Source organism: Castor canadensis, chromosome 16 (genome assembly GCF_047511655.1).
Source record: "Castor canadensis chromosome 16, mCasCan1.hap1v2, whole genome shotgun sequence".
Lineage (NCBI taxonomy): Eukaryota > Metazoa > Chordata > Mammalia > Rodentia > Castoridae > Castor > Castor canadensis.
The window spans coordinates 64364975-64374216 of record NC_133401.1 but is presented as its reverse complement, the minus strand read 5'-3'; the positions used below and the strand labels follow the sequence as shown (position 1 = coordinate 64374216).

The 9242-nt window shown below is 52.1% G+C and overlaps 2 long non-coding RNA genes across 2 annotated transcripts; one reads left to right on the top strand and one right to left on the bottom strand.

Moving 5' to 3' along the window:
- Positions 1-2270: 2270 nt before the first annotated feature.
- On the bottom strand, positions 2271-3675 carry LOC141417878 (uncharacterized). Its single transcript, XR_012442526.1, has 2 exons — positions 3566-3675; positions 2271-3079 (listed from the first exon to the last, which is right to left on the bottom strand). It is a non-coding gene; the product is annotated as an uncharacterized lncRNA (long non-coding RNA).
- A 349-nt stretch (positions 3676-4024) lies between these two features.
- Positions 4025-9212, top strand: LOC141417875 (uncharacterized). Its single transcript, XR_012442522.1, has 2 exons — positions 4025-7924; positions 8266-9212. It is a non-coding gene; the product is annotated as an uncharacterized lncRNA (long non-coding RNA).
- Positions 9213-9242: the final 30 nt, after the last annotated feature.

Below are 9242 nucleotides of genomic sequence, written 5' to 3'. Positions count from 1 at the left end.
AAACCTGCAATGAATGGTGTTTAGCTCTATTGGACGGTGTGTCCCAAGCCTATTTGTCCACTCCACCCTGTCATCCAGGTGCACATCTTAAAGTCCTGAGTCTGGCACTCCAGCCCTTGGCCAACCTCTCCTCTCCTGCCACAGGGCCTCTTCTTCAGCTCTTACCAGGCACAGCCCACAGCTGCCTTCACCTGCTGTGCCCTCCCCACCTCACACCCACAGCTGCCTCTTGCTTAAGTCTCCCTAGATGCCTGTCCTCCTCACCCTCCCTCCAGGGCATTGCTGGTGTCTGAACTGCCCCTGTGAGGCCATAGGAATAAGAGAACTTGGTAACAAGCCAAGGGGGCAAGACTGACCCTTACAGGGCTCTCAGAACCTGAGCCCCCCTCAGACAGTTTCCCTACCCACCAAGGACTTTGCCTCAGGCAGCAGAAGAACATGGGACAGAACTGGAATTGGAGATGGAGGTGGGGTGACAACCCAGCAGCACAGGCTTCTCCTGTGGGCAGGAACCAGAGGCTGCCCCTATCCCTGAGCCTGGCACTGGGTGAATGAAGGACCAATGATGGTTCTTACAGAGCAGGCTCCCTCTAGTCTCATCACCCTCCTCCTACCCAGTCCCAGACACATTCCCCAGGACGGAACTGGCCACTTCCCAAAACCCAGACATATCCTGGCTGCAGCTGGCTGTGGGCCGGGCACCCCCGGGGCAGCCCGGCAGGGCGGGGTGTCCTGGAGAGCCGCGGATGGGCCTCACACTCAGGCTGGGCCAGGACACCCCGTCCTTGGCCGAGACCCAAACCGGCTCTGTTTACAGAATCTGTCAACTCGGTTCCCCTCCCCCACCCATCACTTCCCCTAGAGTCCTGGGGGCTGGGGAGGGGGCAGGCGGGGCCTGAGGGAGCCTGGGCGGCTGCCGAATCCCAGCGGCCCCTCAGGCCTCCTCCCTCTCTTGGCTCCTGACACCCGTCTGCCCCCAGTTGTCGCGTCTTCTGGTTTCCTCTGAAGCATTTGGTGGCACTCCACCCTGGGGGAAGGTGCATTTCAGGAGGGAGCTGCAGAAACAATGGGAGCTGGGTCCCCGAGGAGGACTGGGCCAGCGGTGGGAAGATAGGCCCTGTGCCCACAGGCGCAGGGGGAGAGTCCTCGGCCAGGGGCTCCCTGGAATTCATCCAGACAGCCGAGAAGAGGCTCCCTCATTCCTCGGGACCCTAAACCCGTGGGTCACTTCCAGAACTGCTATTGGGACTTTGGCGCAAGTTGGATGTACCCGACGGGCAGGCCGGACACTTTTGGGGCTCGCAACGTCCCGAGATAAGGCCAACGGGCGGCCAAGCCGCAGTGACTCAGCTCCCGCTGGCCGCAAGGAAGCTCCGCTGGCCTCCCGGGAGCTGAACTGAGGGGGCGGGGCCTGGGGACGCCCCGCCCCCAGCTCCGGGTAGGTCGGCCCACCACCCCCAGCTTCCCAGAGACGCCCGGATTTCCCACGGGTTTCCCCGCGTGCTAGCACTTTTCGAGTGCTCACCCTGTGCTAAGCGCTTAGCAAGTATCGTGTTGGGTCCCCGCAACAAGCCTCTTAAGTAGATGTGGCTACTACTTCCATTTAGAGACAAGGAAACTGAGGCTCAGAGAGGCTAAGTGACTTGTCCAAGGTGCCAGAGCTACTGGATGGCAGAGCTGACACTCAGATCCCTCTGGCCCATTCTCGTTCCCCACATCCCACTCTAAACTGGGGTGCCAGTGGGTCCCCTAGTATTGTCTCCCTGGCCAAAAATCAGGAGCCTGGACCTCCCCTGGCCTGGGGACTAATTCAGTACAAATACTTATAATCCCCAAACAAAAGCAGTGGCATTGATTAAGTATTTGCTAAATTCCCAGTCTGGTTTCACGTGTGGCAAAGTTCCCCAGCCCTGAGTTTCCCCTTAACCTCACTTTAAAGGAAATTCCCTAGCCACTGCTGGGTCTCCTGGGAATATATCACTTCTGCCCCATCCTGCCCTCGGGAGAGATGAGTTCCCAGAAAACCACTGACTTGCTCACAGATTAGCAAGTCTTGAGACCTGGGGCCTGACCATGCGGGGTGAAAGCCAGGATGATGCCACAGAAAGGCAGCCCCTACCTGGGCACTGGTGGCTTATACCTGCAATCTACTTGGGGGGCTAAGATGGGTAGGATCGAGGTTTTTTTGTTTTTTTTTTTTTTGGTGGTCCTAGGGTTTGAACTTGAGGCCTGCACCTTGAGCCACTCCACCAGCTCTTTTCTGCAAAGGGTTTTTCAAGATAGGGTCTCACGAACTACTTGCCTGGGCAGACTTTGAATGATTTCTGCCTCCTGAGTAGCTAGGATTACAGGCATGAGCCATCGGCACCTGGCTGAGGAAGGAGGTTTGAGGCCAGCCTGGGCAAGTGGTTTGTGAGACCCGTATCTCCAAAATAATCAGAGCAAAATGGGCTGGAGGTATGGCTCAAGCGGTAGAGCATCTGCTTTGCGAGTGCACAACCCTGAGTTCAAACCTTAGTCTCACCAAAACAAACAAACGAGGAGCGTGGACCCTAAAGAGGGCCAATGATCAAAGACTAACTGGATGTTGCTGTGGGAAAGCCTGCCCTGTCAGCGGAGTGGGAAGCGCCTGTGGAAGAAGTGGTTCAATGACAGGGAGGGATGAGATGACCTTTCAAACCAGAGTGCCTCTCTCCTGTGAGTCAGGCAGCAGCCAAGGGAGGGGTGGCATAATGGCTGTGGAAGTGGATACGTTCCCAGACTCTCCCACTTCCTTCCCCTTTGACCTCCTGCTGCTGAGCCCTGTCATCTTCCTCCTGGACGCAGGCTCAGGGAATATGCCAAAGAAACACACACCCACATGTCGCTGCCTCAGTTTGTTGGTTGGTATCAGTGGCCAGTGTTGGGGTTGGGGGTGTTCTGGGAGGCTGTGATTCATGGGAAGGTTGGAGGAAAGAAGAGGAAATCTTGAGATAAAGACACCGTTCTGTGGTTGAATTGGCCTGACCTGGGTCCCAGTCGCAGCTCCAACCTATTCCTCCAAAAGTGTGACCTTGAGCAAAGTCATTTACCAGGGCCTCTGCAAAGAGAGAGAATTAAAATACCAAGCATCCTTCCTGTGAGAGTCCCTGATAGCAACAATGGTTGACCACTGTAACTAAGTACAATGGAGTAATAGTTCCTAACGAGTGGCACAGCACTACAGGTAGACATCATCTTTCATGGTTCTATCTGGAGAAGGCGAGTCCCCAAGGACAGATGAGCAGAGGCTGCAGGGGATGGGATTCCTGCTGTGGGAAGGGCTGTGGTCTGTGGTCAGGAGACTTGTTTCCTAAAAATATTACTAAGTACTGTTTCTGTGTATAAGACAGTTGCTTCCCAATACATGGTCATATTTATTTCTGACTGTAAGACAGGTACTGCTATTACCACCATCTTACAGATGCCAACACTAAGGTTTAGAGATTAAATGACTTGCCCTGTGCTGGAGGTTTGACTCAAGGGGTAGACAGCCTGCCTAGCAAGCTTGTGGCCCTGAGTACCAAACAAAACAAAATAATCTCACCCATGGAGTGGCCAGGATTCAATGCCAGAGTCAGGTTCTGCGGCCATGTCTTGCCCAGGTCCTGGTTCAGGCTCCTGGTCTTTGACCTATATCCATTTCCCCCACAGTTGTTTTGAAGGCTAGTATCCAATGGCCAGGCTGATTGTGCCCAGTCCTCCAAGATTCCTGCCTTGCCTGGCACCCTCCTTTCTCCTTCTTCCAGCTGCCCTGATCAGCCAGAGTAGCTTTGGACAATCCAAGATAGTCTGGCATCATGACTTTGTTGGATCTTGTGCAGAAAGGCCAGAGATGACAAGGGTTGGGACCAGACTCCTGGTCTTTGCCCTATATCCACTTCCCCCACAGTTGTTTTGAAGGCTAGTGTCCAAAGGCCAGGCTGATTGTGCCCAGTCCTTCAAGATCCCTGCCTTGCCTGGCACCCTCCTTTCTCCCTCTTCCAGCTGCCCTGATCAGCCAGAGTAGCAGTCCAAGACAGTCTGGCATCATGGCTTTTTTGGATCTTGTGCAGAAAGACGAGAGAGGACAAGGGTTGGGATCAAGGTCAAACTTGATCAGATAGCGTGTCAGGGAGGGGCTTGTACAGTGCAGGAAGACAGGGTAGGCAGTTCCCACGCCCAAACTGAGAAGTGACCTCTGGCACCACCAGACCAGATCTGGTTCCATACAGTTAAGGAAGGTTTTACACTTTTCCAAGGAGGCTATAAGGTTGAGGCTGCCCTAACTATTAGATGATGCAGGAAGACCCCAAGGTGTTTCCAAGCTCCCCAAATTTTCTGCCACAAGCATGATGTAGTCTTAGACATCCTCCCTTGCCATCATGAAACCTCTCAGCTTAGTGGTACTGATCCACTGGCGGGGTGTGGGGGGGTGGTGTTGAGTTAGAAGAGTCTCATCCCTGGCCTCTCACCTCAGCTCCTAGTCGACTCTTTATCTTTCTTTGGAAACAAATCACTCCCAACTTCAAAGCATCATAATCCCCCTCCCCCCCAAAGAACAATTTCAAGAATGTCAAGGGGAAATTATTGAATTATCCTGGTTGGCAGCAAAACCTAATTTATAGCAAAGAATTTCTCCTGAAGTTTTAATAGATTTTTTTTTCCCTCCAATGGATTTTAATGGGCAATTGTTTTCTGGGCTTGGAAATTTCGTTTGAAGCACTAACATCGCTGTTCAGTTCTTGATTTATTGCCAGTTCCTTGCTTCTAAGTCTGATAGGAAATCTAACGCCCTGTTTTCCTTAAATGTGAGAAGACTTTGCTCTCTGGTCAGCCTGCCTGACCAGACATGTGTTGGCACTGCTATGTCATCAAAGCTTGGGGACCTGGCTGAACACTTCCTGTCCCTCTTCCCTGGCCCCCTGGGGCAGTTTCCCTCCTTGAGAATTTGGCTGAAGTCAACTTCAAGGCCATATCCTCAAGGATGCTGCTGGCCAGTGGTAACCATAGGGGTCAGTAGCATGGCTAACCTTCCTGTCTGCCCACTCCCTTTCTCCCAGCCTATCAACATATCTGGCCCACAGTAAGAGCTCAGCAAACAGGTGTCAGATGAAATAGAGGATGCTATGGCTGAGTGGCAGTGCTCTGGCTTGGGCCAGTGACAGCTCAGCCTCCCATTAGCAAAGGAACATTTGTGTTGACATCTTTGTCTGGGCTCTGGTCCACTGAATTGGAACCATCTGTGTACAGCACAGTGGGCAGCTGACAAGGGTGCTGCCTGGAGGTCTCCATTTATGGGATAGAGTCACCTCTGGAAAGGTCTGGAGGGCCCTGTGACATCAGATAAACACATTCCTTCCTGAAAGATGAGCAGCTCCTGTATCCTCAGCTACCTCCCGAGAGTATCAAAGTGGGCTAATCACACTTGCAAAGGAGAGTGAACTTTTGGAATGAATGACAGGTAGAGAAAAGACATATTTGGGAATAATATAGATGGTTTTTGAGCCCTAGAATAATGGTTCCCATTTTAGAGAAGCAGTAACTGAAGCTCAAAGAGGAGTAGAAGCTCACAAGGCTTTGGCAAGTAGCCAAAGTAAGGCTGAGATCCAGGTGTGCAAGCCTCTGGGGATTCTTTTAACAGTGTGTGAGAGGCTGTTCCAAGTCTCACTAGCTGCCCAGGGCACAGCAGAGACCAGGCTCCTTGGGATGACTGGGGCTCCTCAGACTCCACTGTTCAGTTTTAGAGCAGCTCATAGGAGTCCACAGGAGCCCCTTCCTGAAGGTCACAGCTATACTCTGGGGGTTTCTTCTAACAGTACTTCCATCCTTAACCACATCTGCTCAGATATTCAGAACCCCTGGAGGTTTCAGCCTCTTTTTTCCCTCCCAGCGATCACTGCTATGGTGCCAAGTAGGAGAATCATCTGACCAGAAAGGGTGGCAGACAAGGGCAAGGGGAAAAGGGGCCGGGTGATTCTATTAGCATCTTCTCTCTATAATGTGCTCTTCTCCATTCTTCCCCAACTGTCTGACCCTTAGTCCTCAAGGAATTTGAGTTTCCTGTCACAGGGCAGCACCAGGGACAAAGATGCAAATAGCCAAGCCCCTGGAAAGTTCTGATTGGCTCCTGGGGTGCAGAGGGCTGGCCTTGGCCAGAGTTCCTATCTGGACATGGAAGTGGGCAGAGCAGTACCCTGGGAGAGTCATGGGACACGGTTTGGTGAACAGGAGGGGCCTGGTGTGTCACGGGACACAGTTTGGTGAACGGGAGGGGACCACACAGAGGAGGATGGCAGGTGAGAATGGGCACTCTTGTGCCCAAGAGATGGGGCAGAGGAAGGAAGGAAGGGAGAGGGCTGCCTTTTTTGACTCACATGTTGGCACCCTCAGGAGCCTGCCAGTCCTGACAATGGCTGAGAATGGAGATGAAGGGGGCTGGGTGTTTTGGGGAGTCCCTTGCAGCCATCTTGAATTCCTGTGAGTGGAACAGAGATGGCAGCTGGGGAGTGCACTGTGATTGAATCCTTTCTAGATAACCTATCCTGTCTGCCATCAACCCTCTCTTGTCACCCTTGTTGGTTCCCAGAGGCCTTGGCCCATAACCTGCTTCAGTAGCTGACATTTCTGCAAATGGCCAGGCCCAGCCCTTGCCTGAAGCAGACACTGGACACTTTGCGAGGCCCCTCCCACTCTGTCCAGACCTCTGGATCAGATCTAGAAGCCCAGCCCAGAGGAGGAGGCTTGAGGGAGCTCACAGGGCTGTGGGGGTCAGACAGGTGTTTCTGTATGACTACAGGAACAGAGCCAGACTTGGGGCTTTGGATCATGGAGGCCTTGCTCTTCAAAGGACCGTGTCCTCACCATTCAAGGGTAGAAGCACAGGACAGAGAACAGTGGGAGGAGAGCACCCTGTCACAGGGTCGTTCCTCTAGAGATCTCCTCTCAAGGATACACAAGACACACCCCTGCTCAGGAGGCAAGAGCAGCCACCTCCTCACATGAACCCTCTCTGACCCTCTTTCATGAGTCCCCAAAACACCACCTTTGCTGGGACACCTGCTCAACCTCCCTCCATCCCAGCAGTTCCTCAGGTCACCTGATTCCCTTTGCTGAGTTCTTCCCTTTACTCTCTGGCCAGCAGTGACTGTACCACACATGGCTGTGAGCCAGGCCCAGGAAAGCTGAGCATGCAGGGGACAGGGGCTTCTGTCTTTGGAAGTAAATGGAGAAGGGAACCTGAGCGGGCTGTCATCAGATCCCAGCTCTTGGGTACAGGGAGCTCATGAGAAGCTAAGGCCGGGACACCTTCCTGAGGGGCACTGGGGAGCAGGCTTCAGGGACAGAGGCTAACACAGCACCCACTGACACTTTCCAGAAGGCCAAGATGGGGCATCAGGAATCAGGAAACCCCTGATGTGACCCCCAAATACATGGCAAGAGAATCTTGGGTAGGTATGGGGGCTTTGAGGGTTCCAGCTAGAGGGGCAAGGTGGGGGTTCAGACCATGGGTGAACTCCTTGTCCCCATCAGTAGTTTGGAAAGATGAGAGCCAGGGAAGCCCCCAGTACCACAGCCTCTGCCCATCAGCTGTTCTGACAGCCAGTGGGTTCTGGGCCCCTTGCCTGTGTTTCTGCAACTTTGCCCTCAGGCCAGTAATTTCTTAGGGTTTGTGTCTGGCGTCAGGATCAGAGGTTTTGCTCTCTACCTCCTACCTCTGAAAGAATCATGAGGAAAAGCCTATCTTAGGGGCCTTGGGGGATGCTTCTGATCTGTGAGCAGGCTCCAGAGGCAGGATGGAGGGCATGCATGGACCTGAAGCACTTGGGACAGGATGCTCCTGTGCTGGGTCCTCCAGCCCACACACCCTGGATTTGAATCTACTGGGCATCAGAAATTGGCTTGCTTGATAGCGGTCATGCAAGAGGTATGCCTGCCACCCAAACCCTTGGCCCATGGCCCTTCCCTCACTCCTGTGGCCTGGGCAGACTCACCAAGGGCAGTGTGGGATAGCCTGGGCTCAAATTATAGCTAGAAGGAAAGGTTAGACTCAAAGAACTTTCTAACTATAATGGCAGTGAATGTGTAGGTGGAAAAAGTGGGGAAGATCACTTAATTCTTAGGAATCAGGTGGCAGTCATGTCCCTTCACCCAGATCTTTTTCCAATGGGCAGATCTCAGGAACTGGTATTATTTCCACTCATCTGCCCAGGCCCCCTGCCTAGCAGTACCTCAATCCATGGCCTCTCTTTTTCACCATGCCTCCAGAATGCGTCCATAGTCCTCCATCTCCACTGCTACCCCTTGAGCCAAGCCACCAACCTTCTGTTCTGGAATCTGCAGCAGCCTCTTCACTGCCTGCCTGCTCCTGCCCATCCCACACTGTCCATTCTTCACCCAACAAGCAGAGTGGGCACCTCATCGATGCAAGTCTGATGACCTCTCCATGGCTGAAAATCTTCCAAGAAAGCTGTGGTTTCCCATGGGTAAATGTCTTGCCCAATGTGGCTCCAGCCCTACCTCCAACCACCTTGACCACTGTACTCAGCCACACAGACCTCTTTCTCTTGCCCCAGCTTCTTCACTGTGACTCTCCCATTGTCCTGGCCTCTTGACTATCACTCATCTTTTAAGATGGAGAAATGGGCCAGATCTACCAACTCCTCCAAGGCTCTGAGCATCCTTACTGAATCCACCTGCCATCTCTTACTACCATATTTCTTTATTTTGAAGTCTTCTTATGAGGCTGACAGTCGCAATTAAGACAACACTGGGATCTTCATCAAATGGTCCTAGGAAAACTGGATATTCAAATGTAGAAGACTGAAACTTGATTCCTATTTCTCACCCTGTACAAAAATCAATTGAAAATGAATCAAAGACCTTAATGTAAGACCTGAAACTTTGAAACTACTAGAGGAAAACATAAGGGAAACACTTCAAGATACAGGCATAGACTACAACTTTCTGAATAAGACTCCAGTAGCCCAGGAAATAATAGCAAGAATTGATAAATAGGATTGCATCAAATTAAAAAGCTTCTTCACAGCAAAGGAAACAGTTACCAGAGTGAAGAGACAGTCTACAGAATGAGAGAAAACATTTTCCAGCTATTCATCTCACAGGATTAAAATCTAGAATACATAAAGAACTCAAAAAATTAAGCACCAAAAGAACAAATAATCCAATCAATAAATGGACAAATGAGTTGAAAAGTTTCTCTCTCTCTCTCTCTTTCTCGGCAG